This window comes from Artemia franciscana, chromosome 4 (assembly GCF_032884065.1).
Source record: "Artemia franciscana chromosome 4, ASM3288406v1, whole genome shotgun sequence".
NCBI classification, from domain to species: Eukaryota; Metazoa; Arthropoda; class Branchiopoda; order Anostraca; family Artemiidae; genus Artemia; species Artemia franciscana.
In genome coordinates, this window is record NC_088866.1 from 39,340,095 (window position 1) to 39,355,839 (window position 15,745).

Genomic DNA, 15,745 nt, shown 5'->3' on the forward strand with positions numbered 1-15,745 from the left:
ATGATGACAAACAAATAAGATATTGATACTGAATCAACAAGATCACAAACAATTCTGTCACTCCAATCCTTAGGATGACTTTATACTAGCTAATGCTAATGTCTGTTAGTACCTTAGGTTAATAGGCTTATTGGTGTAAAGTCTTTTACTTCTCTCTGTAAAGTGTGACTTTCGCTGTGATGTTCTTTAGAGTCTTATTGTAGCGTTGGCCTACAATCTGGGGTTTGACCGGTAGAGGATGTCAAGCGTATCTAACTTTCGTAAGGTTTATGTGTCGAGTATAAAAGTGTTTATTTACACATATGATACAGTAAATGTACATAAGACGAGGACAGAAACAGAATAAGAGCTGACCCGAGTAATCTAAAACGGTGGCTTATATTCCATAAGACAAGGAAATAAACATTGAAACATTTGCCAGGAACTGGCTTATTTTAACCTGTCAACTTAGAGGAATTACTGCAAATATTCAGAATCTATAATATTAATATAATCATCTAGGAAATGGGCATTTGACAGAACTTTAGAATTTAATTATGTATCTAACCTACTTTCAAAATTTACAATGGTTAATAGCAAATAGCGTCATTATTATGGCCGGCAAAGGGCCCTTTGCGGTGGAAGCTTAGGCCCCCTAGAAAATCTGGGGTGGGCATTTGCCCCCCCCCCCCCAAATGGCACCTCTGATTGCAGAAAAAAAAAACAATCGCAATGGACGGCTTCAATGAAGATGTCAGTTGATTTTGAATTAAAATCAGAGTTAGGGGAATAAAGGCATGGCTAATTGACAGATAGTCCGAGTGAGTGAGAGGTAGAATAATCTGGCATAAGCCGTTTTTAGGGTTGTACAAAAATGATGTCATTTCGCTTGTTGATAAATAAACCTCTCATCCAGACTGCAGTAAAGTCAACAAATTAATGCGAGGAAAATAGTTTATTAACTTTGTGGACAACTTTATGAATTTTTTTTTAAGTAGAGGGGGCCAACCTTAAAGGTTAGACTAAAAAACCTTTTGATCTAAGACTAAATTGTTAAAAGGGAAATTTACTAGCTTTAATGACGCCGTGGGAATCTTGCACAATAAATGCATTGAACAAAGAGTCGGTGTTTGACACACAAAATGCAAAATATGCATATAACTGTTTTCCTATAAAGTGTTGAAATAAAAGTCTTCTAAACAGTTTCAATAATTTACTTTCTAGTTTGACGATAGGGTCAAGCAAAAACGAGGCTTAAGGTACATTTTAATATTCAAAAGCACCTTTTTCTTTTGCATATTTCAGGCTAAGTGTGCTGTTAGGCGAAAAACCGTGACTGGACATAGTCCGAAAGGTTTATCTTGAAGAGTGGTACCCCTGGAGAAAATTATAGCCTAATAAATGGCCACGTATTGCTCTGGTTTTTGACCTACGAATAATTATTCTGGGGTTTATCTGTTTTGGCATTTCGTTTACGGAATAATCTATTCAGAGCCTAGTTATTTATCATGGACTACCTCCCCATTCTAACATGATGTCTGAATGCAAAAGTACATAAAGCGTCAAAGGTACTTGAAGATTACTTCTGCAGCATGTTGATGTTGTCACGTTAATGAGAGTGCATTGCCAATAGCTGAAAACTATGTCATTACTTATATGGTCTCCGGCTAGCTCATTTCAACAGGAGATTGAATTTAACAAAAAACAAGTTTTTTTCACCTGAAAGTAAGGAGTAACATTAAAACTTAAAACGAACAGAAATTAATACGCATAAAAGGGTGTTCGTTTCCTCGTCAATACCTCACTCTTTACGCCAAAATCACAAAGTTCGTTTAATCAGAATAAAAAGCACTTTTGAAAGTACTAAAAAAAACTTTAGCGTAAAGAGTGAGGTATTGACGAAGGGGCAAACACCCTCATATACGTAATAAATACTGTTCGTTTTAAGTTTTAACGTTACTTCTTACTTCCAGCTGAAAAAATATTTTATTTCTGATCGTTTTTATATAATGCTGGGAAATCCGGCAATTCCCTTCCCCCATGAAAAATTTCTCCGTGGAAAGATCCTCCCACGTAAAATCTTCTGACAAAAATACAAAATTCCACATTTTTGCAGATAGGGGCTTGAAGCTTCTACAGTAAGGTTTTCTGACATACTGAATCTGATGGTGTGATTTTCACTAAGATTCTCTGACTTTTAGAGGTTTTTTCATCTTTTTTTGAAAATAAGGCAAATTTCATCAGACTCATAATTTTTGATAGGTAAAATAGAACTTGATAAAACTTGTATATTTGAAATCAGCATAAATTTTTTTTTTAAATATCTATTGGTATTAAATTCCGATTTTTAGAGTTTCTGTTAGTATTGAGCCGTTACTATTGAAAACTTCTTGTTGTCTGGCTCTAAGTCGTCAAAGGCGTTTGTTGTGGACTTAGTCACTTGACTGCACTGGTTCATTACATTAGTTACTAACCTGGGGTTAATTACTTGCCTTGAGATAACTCCAGCTTCAATAACTTAAGTATTGTAAAAATTCCGAAATGGAAAGCTATGACTTTGAAAGATAACTATCATATTGATATTTTGACAGACGAATTCAAACGTTTTACACTAAATTTGTTAGGAGTTTAAGAAACTCATCTCCTTGTGTTTGAAAAGATGAAATTGTCTGATATAGAAAATATTTATTCTTGGAAGAAGGATGGGTACATAGGCAGATGATAGGGCTCAGGATGAATATAGATGCTTCTAAGTCTTTCTTGGGTTAGGAGGGTACTAATAATATAATTCTATTCGCCATTTTAAATTGAACTTAAATAAATAGAAAACAAGTTTTTTTCAACTGAAAGTAAATAGCAATATCAAAACTTAAAACGAACAGAAATTTTTCTTTACGTGAAGGGGGTCGCCCCCTCCTCAACACCTCGCTTTTTACGTAAAAATTTTTTAGTACTTTTAAAAAAGCGTCTTATTGTTTTAATTGAACGGCCCTTGTGTTTCAGGAGTCATTCTTGAGGAATTGGGACAAAATTCAAACTTTAGCGTAAAGAGCGAGGTGTTGAGGAGGGGACAACCCCCTTCATATACGCAATAATTTCTGTTTGTTTTAAGTTCTAATATTACTACTTACTTTCAGTTGAAAAAACTAGTTTTTCTTATTGAATTTCTGATCGTTTTTTGAATAATGCCAGGAAATCTGACCTCACCTCCACGGAGTAACCCCCTCACCATGGAAATGTCCTCTAGACAATGCAATCCCGGTGAAAATTTAACCCGGACAATTACACTTAACCAATTTGCCCGTAAAATTGAGACAAAAAAGAGAAAACAAGACATATAAAAAGAAATTTGTATATATATTCTGGCAAATTCCCGCAGTGTATAGAATCCCTTGACAAGTTCATTCCCTAGAAACTTCCCTCCCTATGGAAAATTTCTGCGTGAAAAAAATAGTAGAAAATTTGTCAACTTAATGAAATTTATACTTTTGAAATCAGCATAAAAAACCAATTATTTTAATATATATATAATGGTATTAAAATCTGTTTTTTTAAAAGTCTTTTTTTTAGAGCTTCGGTTACTATTGAGCCAGGTCGCTCCCTACTTACAGTTCGTTACCACGAACCGCTTGAACCACAATTTTCTCAGATTTTTCTTTTGGATGTTATTACATATATGAGGGAGTTACCCCCTCCTCAGTACCTCACTCTTTACGCTGAAGTGTTTGTGAATTTGTAAAAAGGTTATTATCATATTTAAACGGTCCTAGTGTTAATCAGGAGTCATTCTTTCCCTCAATCGGGAAAAAGACTATGTCTAATTTAATCTCGTCTGATCCCTGATACGCCCGCCAAATTTCATTGTCCTAGTTTACCTGGAAGTGCCTAAAGTAGCAAAACCAGGACCAACAGACAGACAGACCAACAGAATTTGCGATTGCTATATGTCACTTGATTAATACCAATTGCCATAAAAAAAAATCAGCTGGAAGTAAGAAGTAACATTAAAACCAAAACGAACAGAAAATATTCTGTATATAAGGAGGGCTACCCCCTCCATAAACAAATAAAGTACATGATGGCAGTGTTGCTTCTAAATTAAATTTAAATTAAAAATAGGCAAAGGCTAACTTAAAAAACAAGGTTTTTCTGAGGAAGGTAAAGAATGAAGTAGAAACTTAAAACAAACAAAAATTATTGTTTCACATTCTATCTAACAAATTGATAAAACTTGTGCTATTAAACCAACTGATAATATTTCCCTGTATTTGCATGATTATAGAAAATAATGCATTACTGCAAACACCCAAAAGCAAGTATAAGAAAGAAGAATGTTGGTTTAGGAGTCAGAAGTGAGTACATAGCCTAACAACAACAAACTAATCTACAATGTTTTTTATAGTCGAGTTGAGATATCAGTAGCTCTCGGTATACAATTATAATTATCTTAAATAATAGCCACAGAGGGATTGAACAGCACACACATATTATGGATTGATTTATCAGGTAACATTTTGGTCTTGTCAGCTAACATCAATAATGAGTAATATAAAATTTTAAATTGTAAAAAACATGCTTTAGTATTGCTTGAATTGAAGAACAAAAAAAAAACATAATATTAACTTTGGAAATTCAGTTATTTCTCTCTATATAACACAAAGTTTCAAGTTATGATACAAATTCAAAAGCTAGTCTATAGTCCTAATACAATCAAGATGGCTTCACTTTGGACTTATCTACACACTACTCATAAAATCTCCTTTTCAGAACCAAAACGAGATCCAATCACTGGACTGAGCTCATTGTGCAGAAGTGATACCAAATTACATAAAAAAAGCAACAATCATAAAACGTTTTATTTTATTTCAAAGTGTCCTTAATTAGTTGGATTTTACTGTACCAAGACTCCTATATTTTGGTGTGTTTTCAGTAAAGTGCTAGTTTTATATAATTATAAAAACATAGAAAAATATTATCCAAGTGTTCTGTTTTCATTAAAGTGCTAGTTTTACATCATCATAAAAACATAGAAAAATATTATCCAACACCAGCTTTGTTGATATATATCAGATAGGTTGCAAAGCAATAATTTATGGCTGTTTTGAGTTACAACTTTGTTCTTTACTACCCTTAGAAAAACTTTGTTTGTTAAATTAATCAAACAGTTTGTGGTAACAAACTGTAGTAAGGAGCGACCCAGCTCAATAGTAAACAAAACTCTAAAAAACAGAATTTTGATGCTAAAATATACATCAAAAGAATCAGATTTTCACGCTGATTTTAAGTATATAAGTTTCATCAAATTTAGTCTTTGTCATCAAAAGTTACGAGCCTGAAAAAATTTGCCTTATTTTAGAAAATAGGGGAAAACACCCCCTAAAAGTCAGAGAATCTTAACGAAAATCACACCATCGCATTCGGCATATCAGAGAACCCAATGGCAAAATTTTCAAGCTTCTATCTACAAAAATGTGGAATTTCGTATTTTTTGCCAGAAGACAAATCACGGGTGCATGTTTATTTGTTTTTTTTCCCAGGGGTCATCGTATCGACCAAGTGGTCCTAGAATGCCGCAAGAGGGCTCATTCTAACGGAAATGAAAAGTTCTAGTGCCCTTTTTAAGTGACCAAAAAAATTGGAGGGCACCTAGGCCCCCTCCCACGCTAATTTTTTCTCCAAAGTCAACAGATCAAAATTTTGAAATAGCCATTTTGTTCCGCATAGTCAAAAACCATAATAACTATGTCTTTGGGAATGACTTACTCCCCCAGAGTCCCTGGGGGAGGGGCTGCAAGTTACAAACTCTGACCAGTGTTTACATATAATAATGGTTATTGGGAAGTGTACAGTCGTTTTCAGGGGATTTTTTCTTGGTTTTGGGGCTGTTTTTGAGGGGAGGGGGCTATGTGGGAGGATCTTTCCTAGGAGAAATATGTCATGGGGGAACAGAAATTCATTGAAAAGGGCGCAGGATTTTCTAAAATTACTATAAAAAAAAAACAATGCAAAAATAAACATGGAAATTTTTTTCAATTGAAAGAAAAGAGTAGCATTGAAACTTAAAACGGACAGAGATTATTACGCATATGAGGGGTTCTAAAAATACTCTAGCATAAAGAGCGAGGTATATAGGAGGAGATAAATACCTTGCTCTTTATGCTATAGTATTTTTAGTAATTTCAACTATTTATTCTATGGCCTTTCTGATTCAGGGGTCATTCTTAAAGAATTAGGATAAAACTTATGATTTAGTGTAAAGAACGAGGTATTAACGAGGGTACAAATCCCCTCATATACATAATAAAAATTAATGAATATAAAAGTTTGTTATGCAAGTTAATTCTTAAGTTACGTATATTTTTTACTAATAAAAAAATTCGTTAAATATTAAAATTTATAGTTGCCTTTTTATGTAACTGAAAAATTGCATGGCAACTAGGCCTCCTTCCCCATCCCTTATTTCTCAAAATCGTCTGATCATAACTAAGAGAAAGCCATTTAGCCAAAAAAGGAATTAATATGCAAATTTCATTTTAATAATTTATGTGTGGGGAGCCAAAATCAAACATGCATTAATTCAAAAACGTTCAGAAATTATATAAAAAAACTAGTTTTTTAAACTGAAAGTAAGGAGCAACATTAAAACTTAAAACGAACAGAAATTACTCCGTATATGAAATGGGTTGTCCCCTCAGCAATCCCTTGCTCTTTACACTAAAGTTTGACTCTTTGCCACAATTGTGTTTTTTAAAACAATTAAAAGCTTTAGCGTAAAGAGCGAGGGATTGCAGAGGGGACAACCCATTTCATATATGGAGTAATATCTGTTCGTTTTAAGTTTTAATGTCGCTCCTTACTTTCAGTTAAAAAAACTAGTTTTTTTATATAATTTGTAATGAAAGATTGATTGGTCATTTTTGAATCTCAATGTTTGAGAGTTGATCTTTCCAAGGTGTATTTGGGATTTTTGGAAGCATGGGATTTGATGCTCTTGTTCTCCATTAATATCTCATGACTTGCCTGCATACAATAGAATATTGCTATTGAAGAGTTTGATGTGAAGCAATGAAATATTTGACTGTCAGATTCTCTTTATCCTGTTGAAAACCACTTGCTATATGTCATCTTATTACTGTTGATGTTGTTTTTTTACCACTAGTTTGGAAGAAAGAAGAGCAGGCAAAAATTGAAAATTCAAGGAGTATATATAATTTGTGGTATATATTTGGACATCACAGGAGATGGGGATAAAGTAAAGTGATGTGCTTTCAGGAATGATGTAAACAAGTTTTTTAATGAATTGTTTATGAATTGATTTTATAGCAGGTAAAATTCTAAGGGTTTTCTTGCTATATAGAAAAGTATTTGAGTCAGGTGAATAAAACTCTCAGGAATATATTCAGAACCTTAATAATCTCTTGGTGAAGTATTTTGAAGCCCCTCCCTCTACTCCTTCTAGAGAGTATTGACCTTTGATGACCTTTAGAAATCTTTGTGCTATGAAAATGAAACGTTCCAAAATAGATATCCAAGCCTCACCACTTTGCTTAATTTTTAGTTATCAGGTTAATAATTCTTATTCAAAAATTCTTATTCTTAATTCCAAGTTATTCAGAACCCAGGCTTTTAAGAATAAAATGCAATAAATAGATGTTATGTCATGAGTGAACTATTATGAAGATGTTAATTAAGAATACAGGCATTACAAAATGATCTGTTAGAAATAGCTCAAGAACTAGCACCAAAAAGCAGAAGAGTTCCTACACACCTTAAAAAGATTGTGTGGTGGAACAATAAGTTTTCAGTTGCAAAGTAACAGTTATTAGAGGCAAGAAGAAGATATTAGCAGTAAGCAAACATTGAGAATTGTATAATTTGTCAAAGAAGATGTGTATCTTTTAGGTGTCCAGCAGTAGAAGCAAAGATATATTTGCACCAATAATTTCTAGAGGAATTGAAATTTAGACAGTCTGCAAGTAGAGTGTATGCATCAGTGAAAAAATTGATTAGGGGGAAGAAAGATAATGGTAACATGCATTAGTAACATGCATACATTATTAATGAAGAGGAGTTAATGGAAGAACAAGAAAAAGTGGATAAAACAGTAGATTCATTGATTGGAAGACCAGATAATTTTAAAGATGAAGGGCTATCTACATTTGCTAGGGTATTAAGACTCAGTAAAATCAAAAATGAGATATATTATAATAAATATTTTACACTAGAGTTAAAGAAGGTGATTCAAAAGTTACCACTAACAGCAGCAGGTTTGGATATAATTTATCAATAGTAGATCAAACATTTAAGTGAGAAATGGATAAAAATATTGTTAGAAGCCTTCAACAAAGCCAGAGAACATGAAATATTTCTAAAAATATGGAAGGATGGGTTTGTGACTATGATTCCTAAACAAGGCAAAGATAATTCAAAAATTGAAAACTTAATATTGTTATATGTTTATAATTTCCTTCACCAGAAAAATGTGGTCTTCTAGTTCTGAATGACAAAAATGATAACAATAGAAAAAGAGAATGGGCTGGTACTACTTATACAAGCACACAAAATTTCTAAATTATGAGAAAAATATACATATTTTCTTTAAATTCACTTTATTTTGTACAGCATGCTGATGCAGATATAAATGTCCTACAAGTAGTCTTGGTATTATAATAATGGTACTTGGTAAGTAGCCAAGAACCATTGGCTATAATAATACTACTTGGTAAGTAGTCTTGGTGTTGGTATTTGTTGATGGCTGGTATATAACCCAGCCTATATAAACCAAGTGTGATAGCCTACAGTGATTATAGTTTAAGAAACCTCCTGAGTCCTAAAAGGAAGAGAGGATGAATTATCCACTTTGATCAGGTTGAAAGCTCAAAATTAAGGTAATTTTTTGTCGCAATTCAGACAAGCATAAAGCTGTAATTTACCCAATCTTCTAAGCTCTAGAAATGCTACAAGAAAAGAGTAGAAATGGTAGCATGGTAATAGGCCTACCTCCCTAGGTTATTTTGTGTCTCTTGATTCATTCATGGAAGTTTAATTCATGTAACTGAACAGTTTTGCAAGATATCAATAGACCCCTCCCCTAAACTGTAAATAGCCTATATACCATACCCTATCTTAAAAATTTTGTAAGCAGTCTTGAGAATTTTATAGTATTCCCAACAGGAGAGCTAGAATACTAAACTGATGCTACAAACTAACACCAAAAGTTTCACAATAACCAAAATTTATCCTGTTTAACTTCTTTCACTTAACCAGCCTAGCCAAGCATAGGTCTACAATCCATAATAGCAAAACATTCCCCTTCTAATGTCTTACCCTAGGCTAACTTAGTATGTAGATCTAAGTTTATTTTTTAGATTATCATTGACCTAACTCAACTACTTTCCTAATTATCCATGCAGAGATCCCTTGAACTAGCCTTAAGAAGAATAAAAGCTCAACCTGAAATATCAGAATCAAGTTTTCCCATTACGTAAAATTGTCAACATTTTGAATTGTAGGCCTATAAGTAACTTATACAGTACCTGAACCAGATTTACATATCGATTAAGGTACTTTTAATAATCATTAGTAGAAAAAGCTGCCGGATTTAAAGGTTGTTTTGGCTAAGATAGAGCTTTTTATCAGTTGTTGCTTACAGTCTGCTTTCTTTCTTCTTTAAAAACGAAGATTCAGCGCTACCTGAGATAAAATTTCATTTGCTCCGCCCTCAACAGGTCTAATTGTAACAGGCTATTGAATAACCGTGTGCTCTGTCAAACGCAATTTGAGCGTCAAAATGAATTTCTTGTCCAGAAAATGATAATCTTGCAACCCCTTCGAAGCATCTGAGACCAACCAAAAATACTGTTAATTCACACTGGTAAATAGGTATATTAAGAATTTTCTTCCTGTAAAAGAAGGAAGAGCAGACAGAGGTGGCATTTGGGCCAAATCTTGGGGTGGGCATGAACTCCATCTGCCCCCCCCCCCATTCACTTCGTGTCAGGTAAAAAAAAAATGCGGGTTTTGGCAGCACATCGATCGAATATTCTAAGTAAAAACGCATTTTCAGCACCCGTGTTGCTTGGAAATGTACTGTAGCCGAATGTGGAACTCAGCCACGCTGACCTCTAAGATTAATTATAACAACGAAGAATACAATCAACGAGGTTAAGTGATTAAACTGAAAGTGGAAAATTCAACCAGACAACAGGCTGACGTTCCTCAGCGAGAAACTTTCTTATTTAAGTAAACAATACGTTGGTGAAAGTAATCTTTATTGCTATGCTGAGGGTTGTAACCAAAATCTCGGTTTTCCTTCAGCAGAAATCTTCCAGATCAAGATAAAAAATATTACAACACTCAAGGTAAAAAGGGGAATCGCCGAGGTTTCATCTTTGTAAAATCATCAACAAGCTAATCGTAGTCCAAATATTTTACTAAATCCTTCTCTGCAAACATTAAAAGGAGGTGACTGAGAAGATCATCTCCTGTTGTAAACCGCAGGTAGTTTTTCACTATTTGTAGGCTAGAAAACAGACACTTATTGCTCGCTGTTGTCACAGGAAGTGTGGCAGCAATACGAAGTACTTTAATTACTTCTGAGTAAGCCACTGGTAATACCTGAAGATGGTCGACAATGTCTAGAAAGTTTTCCAGCTTTTTCTCCTCATCAAGCAAGAAACGATTGGCAATACCAGCTTGAGATTCGAGAAGAATGTTGTCGACATCCGGCTCGCCGTAAAGAGCAGAGAAACGCTTGAGCAGCTATGTGTCCATAAGCTTGGTTGAGCTTGGATCCAAGGCTTAGAGTTTACTCAGCACTGGCAAGTTATCTGTAAACCTTCTGCCAAATTCGGCTAGTAGACGGTCAAAAGTTTTGAAGTATTCTCACTTCATTTCATCCACCAAAGTAGTAATCCGATTTCCAGATTCGATAAAATCTTTTCCTAGTGTCAAAGTTGTCACAAATTGTTTCAGATGCTTGGTGGTCTTTTGAGTTCTTCAAGGTCGTCCTTTCTGACCAACAGAGGAGGGTCTAGTCGCGGCTTCATTCACAGCAAGTACTTCGATTTTGAGTTCTGCCGCAAACTCTTTAGCCTTCTCAAAAAGCGATACAAATGAAGCATCTGAACGCAGGTCGGTGAGTTCGCTCATTGTGGCCTGAATCAGGGTGCGCGATCGGGAAATAGCCTAGTCGACGGCTTGGAGCTGCTGAGACAGCGAGTTCTTCGCTCAAATAATTGCTTCTATGTAGTGCAATTGGAAGATTACAAGGAACAATTCCATCTTCTTCTGGAGCCCAGCTGCCTCTGCCCGTGCTTCGCCGTCAGCTCCCTCGCTTACAGCAGACAGTATAGCTAAACTGCATTCATATCGGAGTCTAACCTTCGATATAGATCGATACCAGTAAGACCATTGTATGGCGGCACTTCTTTCCAGCTCCAGACTTTGCAGTTCGGCAGCGTTCTGGACCTCAACAAACAGCTGATGCAGAGTGTTGCTGTTGGGAATGAATGTGTATAGAGTCTGGACCAGTGAAAAAAAGTACCAACAGTGTCGACAGATTCAACACAGCTCGCAATGATCAAATTTAGCTTATGTGCATGGCAATGAATGTAGAATGCATGTGGAGATTTCGCTCTTAAACGAGCTTGAACACCGGAGAATGGTCCGCTCATTACGTTTGCTCCGTCGTAGCACTGCGCGACACAGTAGTTCCAATCGAGTCGAATTCTTGTCACTGTGTCATGTATGAAATTTGCTAGACTTCCAGCATCTAGGCTCTTCATGTGATAACATCCGATCTTCTTTTACTTTTCCTTCGTCGAAGTACCTAAGAAGAATAGCAAGCTGCTCTTTCTTCGAGTTGTCCTTCGTTTCGTCGACCAGAACGATAAAGTATTTGGCGCTTTTTAATTCTTTCACTATCGTGCGCTGAAGCCTGGAACCGATAACCGAAATAAGATCGTGCTGGTACTCATGGGATTTGTAGTGAACGTACCGTCTCTGTAGCTTGTTGAAGAGCGTAGGAGAGCACTCTGCGATAAGATTGCACGTCTCGACGAAATTTCTCTTGTTTGTCGAGGATTCTGTTTCGTCGTGCCCCCTAAAGGCAGTGAAGAGTCATCCCAATAGAGCTGTTACTCTTAATAAGGCTTTTATTTGCTCTCTGTTCTCCTTGATTTCATTGGCTCTGTCTGTCATTAAAACACACGCGATTGGTTGCATCTTCTTGGTTTGTATGGCTTTGAACTTCGTCCATGAAACTGCACTGTCTTTGTGGCGGTCACTTCTAGTATGCTGTTCGAGGATGTTAGAGTCTTTCCATCTTCTCACACCGACGTCTATGTAACCTCTAGACCCTCACCTCTGCCCGGGAAGAGTAGATATGCCGCCAAAGTGTCTGCAGCAGGAGCAGTAAACAGAATCATCCTGGACAGAGTACTCCAGCCACGGGTGCTTTCCATAATATGAAGCATTGAATGACAGTTTCGGCTTGCCATCACTTGCGCAGGGTAGTGTTCTAGTTTCGGTTGGGATGATATATCGAGAGAGGACAAAGAAATGTCCGTAGGGTCGCTGGACCGGCGATACTCTTTATCTTGAGGCGTATGTCGCCGAAACTGAGGCTCCAACAGACCTGCGATAGTCGTAGTTTTTCCTCGGGGTGTCTCGTTTCCTGCTTACTCGATCTGAGGGACCGTCACTCGCTGAACCGGTTCACATGGTGACGGTTTCTGTTTCTTAATCCATCGAATCAGAGTAGACTGATTTTCTACCTCTTTCTCTTTCTTCAAGTCTGCCAATTTCCGCTTTTGAGCTCCTGACAAACTCATGATGACAAACAAATAAGATATTGATACTGAATCAACAAGATCACAAACAATTCTGTCACTCCAATCCTTAGGATGACTTTATACTAGCTAATGCTAATGTCTGTTAGTACCTTAGGTTAATAGGCTTATTGGTGTAAAGTCTTTTACTTCTCTCTGTAAAGTGTGACTTTCGCTGTGATGTTCTTTAGAGTCTTATTGTAGCGTTGGCCTACAATCTGGGGTTTGACCGGTAGAGGATGTCAAGCGTATCTAACTTTCGTAAGGTTTATGTGTCGAGTATAAAAGTGTTTATTTACACATATGATACAGTAAATGTACATAAGACGAGGACAGAAACAGAATAAGAGCTGACCCGAGTAATCTAAAACGGTGGCTTATATTCCATAAGACAAGGAAATAAACATTGAAACATTTGCCAGGAACTGGCTTATTTTAACCTGTCAACTTAGAGGAATTACTGCAAATATTCAGAATCTATAATATTAATATAATCATCTAGGAAATGGGCATTTGACAGAACTTTAGAATTTAATTATGTATCTAACCTACTTTCAAAATTTACAATGGTTAATAGCAAATAGCGTCATTATTATGGCCGGCAAAGGGCCCTTTGCGGTGGAAGCTTAGGCCCCCTAGAAAATCTGGGGTGGGCATTTGCCCCCCCCCCCCCAAATGGCACCTCTGATTGCAGAAAAAAAAAACAATCGCAATGGACGGCTTCAATGAAGATGTCAGTTGATTTTGAATTAAAATCAGAGTTAGGGGAATAAAGGCATGGCTAATTGACAGATAGTCCGAGTGAGTGAGAGGTAGAATAATCTGGCATAAGCCGTTTTTAGGGTTGTACAAAAATGATGTCATTTCGCTTGTTGATAAATAAACCTCTCATCCAGACTGCAGTAAAGTCAACAAATTAATGCGAGGAAAATAGTTTATTAACTTTGTGGACAACTTTATGAATTTTTTTTTAAGTAGAGGGGGCCAACCTTAAAGGTTAGACTAAAAAACCTTTTGATCTAAGACTAAATTGTTAAAAGGGAAATTTACTAGCTTTAATGACGCCGTGGGAATCTTGCACAATAAATGCATTGAACAAAGAGTCGGTGTTTGACACACAAAATGCAAAATATGCATATAACTGTTTTCCTATAAAGTGTTGAAATAAAAGTCTTCTAAACAGTTTCAATAATTTACTTTCTAGTTTGACGATAGGGTCAAGCAAAAACGAGGCTTAAGGTACATTTTAATATTCAAAAGCACCTTTTTCTTTTGCATATTTCAGGCTAAGTGTGCTGTTAGGCGAAAAACCGTGACTGGACATAGTCCGAAAGGTTTATCTTGAAGAGTGGTACCCCTGGAGAAAATTATAGCCTAATAAATGGCCACGTATTGCTCTGGTTTTTGACCTACGAATAATTATTCTGGGGTTTATCTGTTTTGGCATTTCGTTTACGGAATAATCTATTCAGAGCCTAGTTATTTATCATGGACTACCTCCCCATTCTAACATGATGTCTGAATGCAAAAGTACATAAAGCGTCAAAGGTACTTGAAGATTACTTCTGCAGCATGTTGATGTTGTCACGTTAATGAGAGTGCATTGCCAATAGCTGAAAACTATGTCATTACTTATATGGTCTCCGGCTAGCTCATTTCAACAGGAGATTGAATTTAACAAAAAACAAGTTTTTTTCACCTGAAAGTAAGGAGTAACATTAAAACTTAAAACGAACAGAAATTAATACGCATAAAAGGGTGTTCGTTTCCTCGTCAATACCTCACTCTTTACGCCAAAATCACAAAGTTCGTTTAATCAGAATAAAAAGCACTTTTGAAAGTACTAAAAAAAACTTTAGCGTAAAGAGTGAGGTATTGACGAAGGGGCAAACACCCTCATATACGTAATAAATACTGTTCGTTTTAAGTTTTAACGTTACTTCTTACTTCCAGCTGAAAAAATATTTTATTTCTGATCGTTTTTATATAATGCTGGGAAATCCGGCAATTCCCTTCCCCCATGAAAAATTTCTCCGTGGAAAGATCCTCCCACGTAAAATCTTCTGACAAAAATACAAAATTCCACATTTTTGCAGATAGGGGCTTGAAGCTTCTACAGTAAGGTTTTCTGACATACTGAATCTGATGGTGTGATTTTCACTAAGATTCTCTGACTTTTAGAGGTTTTTTCATCTTTTTTTGAAAATAAGGCAAATTTCATCAGACTCATAATTTTTGATAGGTAAAATAGAACTTGATAAAACTTGTATATTTGAAATCAGCATAAATTTTTTTTTTAAATATCTATTGGTATTAAATTCCGATTTTTAGAGTTTCTGTTAGTATTGAGCCGTTACTATTGAAAACTTCTTGTTGTCTGGCTCTAAGTCGTCAAAGGCGTTTGTTGTGGACTTAGTCACTTGACTGCACTGGTTCATTACATTAGTTACTAACCTGGGGTTAATTACTTGCCTTGAGATAACTCCAGCTTCAATAACTTAAGTATTGTAAAAATTCCGAAATGGAAAGCTATGACTTTGAAAGATAACTATCATATTGATATTTTGACAGACGAATTCAAACGTTTTACACTAAATTTGTTAGGAGTTTAAGAAACTCATCTCCTTGTGTTTGAAAAGATGAAATTGTCTGATATAGAAAATATTTATTCTTGGAAGAAGGATGGGTACATAGGCAGATGATAGGGCTCAGGATGAATATAGATGCTTCTAAGTCTTTCTTGGGTTAGGAGGGTACTAATAATATAATTCTATTCGCCATTTTAAATTGAACTTAAATAAATAGAAAACAAGTTTTTTTCAACTGAAAGTAAATAGCAATATCAAAACTTAAAACGAACAGAAATTTTTCTTTACGTGAAGGGGGTCGCCCCCTCCTCAACACCTCGCTTTTTACGTAAAAATTTTTTAGTACTT